Here is a 1,695-nt window from a genome sequence, read left to right on the forward strand (position 1 = left end):
GCCCCTGTGCCACCCTATTAACTGTGGGAAGCCACCTCAGAGCCCTCTAAGCCCCTCAAGCCATGCAAAGCCCCGTCCCCACCCAGCTGGGGCATAGCACACGTATTCCACAGCACATCCCACACTGGTGCGGGGCACCGACACCCACCCAGCTCAGGGAGCTGGGATGAAGCAGCCCTGAAAGCCCCCCTGACCCAGCGTTGCTCTACAGGAGCCTTCCCAAATCCCTGTGGTTCCTGCCCCTCTGTCAAGATGCGGGACAAGCCAAGTTTTGCAGCCAGCTGCCTGAGGGTGGGGAGGGTCCCCAGGGGGTGCTGTGAGGCAGACCCCTACTAACGGGGTCCCTGTGGGGCCCCACAGCAGAGCCAAAAGCAGCCTCTGGGTTTAAGGCTGGGCAGGAGGGAGGACACGTGTCCCTCAGCAGGGGAAGGGGACCCAGCAGAGGGGGAGGCGCATGGGATGTGGTGGGGACTAGGCTACAGAGGGGGGGTCTGATGGCGAGCAGCCTCCCCAGGGCATGGCCGGCAGCACGGAGCATCCCAGCAGGGCATTCCAGCTCCCAGGGTGTCCTCACAGGCTGAGGAAGTCCTCCTTCCGGTACCCCTTCTGCAAGGAGACAGACCCCCATCACACGGGGCAGTGGGAATGTGCACATGGACCCCTCTGCTCCAGCACCCACAGGCCACGCCGTCCCCACGCCATCAGCACAGGGACAATGCTCTGGGAAGTCCCCACCTCTCAGGAGGGCCAGGCATGGAGTGGGGACCCACCGTGTGCCGGGGAAGCACTGGGGTGGTGCGGCTCTCCAGGGTGAATCCCCTGGCCTTGATTCCCTCGGGATGCCCCCCCAGACTCCCCCCCCGGATGCACGAGGCTCCAGAACGGGTACGTACCATCTTGAAGTCCCGGTGGAGCTTGGTGTACTGCCACATGTTTCCCAGGAGGCTGGCTGCGGCTCGGGAGGACTTCTCATTGTCCGAGCTGGGACAGGGATAGGATGCAGTGAGTTTTGGGGACGGCTGAGCATGGGATGGTGCCCACCAGCCCAAGGAGACCACCCCAGAGGGGCCTGGAGGCTCAGCGCAGGTGGGGAGAGGCAGGAGGCAAAAGGCTGGAGCCCACCACAACGGGCAGGAGGGAGGAGAAGCATCCTGATGGGAGAATGTGGCTGCAGCAACGGTGGGGTGCCCTAAGAGGGGGGCCCAGGGATGGCAGGAGGCCACGAGGCCACTCTGAGCCGGTCTGGGGACTCCCAACACCAAAGGAAGGGAAGGGAGACTTGTCGTGACCCTCTTCCACCGCACTGGACCAGGGGAGGAAGCGAAGAGCAGGACGGGAGCCCAGGTGGGAGCTGGGACAGCCAGGAGGACGGGGAGCACCCACCTGTCCCGTCGCTTCTTGATGAAGAAGAGCTTCCTGAGGCCGTCGAAGTAGACGATGTCGCGGGCAGCCATGGGGCTCTCCACCACCAGGTTGTTGAGCACGGCGATGATGTTCACGATGACATCGGCGGGCGGTGCCTTGTCCCCCACGCTCCCAGGCAGCTTCTCGATCAGGTGGCTGACCACCTTGGTGGCTGCGGGCAAAGGGCACGTCAGGGCTGGTGGCCAGACCCAGGGGACACGCGGCAGCCCCCGGGCGGCAAGGAGGGGACAGAGGGTGGAGCCGTGTCTGGGAACAGGGGATGGACCAGCC

At 65.0% G+C, this 1,695-nt stretch overlaps 1 non-coding gene across 1 annotated transcript; it reads right to left on the reverse strand.

Annotated features, from left to right (window-relative positions):
• Positions 1 to 6: 6 nt before the first annotated feature.
• Positions 7 to 1,559, reverse strand: LOC103766781. Its single transcript, XR_001923244.2, has 3 exons — positions 1,384 to 1,559; positions 894 to 981; positions 7 to 606 (listed from the first exon to the last, which is right to left on the reverse strand). It is a non-coding gene; the product is annotated as an uncharacterized LOC103766781 (transcript).
• Between the last annotated feature and the right edge of the window lie 136 nt (positions 1,560 to 1,695).

This window comes from Manacus vitellinus, unplaced genomic scaffold (genome assembly GCF_001715985.3).
Source record: "Manacus vitellinus isolate BGI_N305 unplaced genomic scaffold, ASM171598v3 scaffold_118_pilon, whole genome shotgun sequence".
Taxonomy (NCBI): domain Eukaryota; kingdom Metazoa; phylum Chordata; class Aves; order Passeriformes; family Pipridae; genus Manacus; species Manacus vitellinus.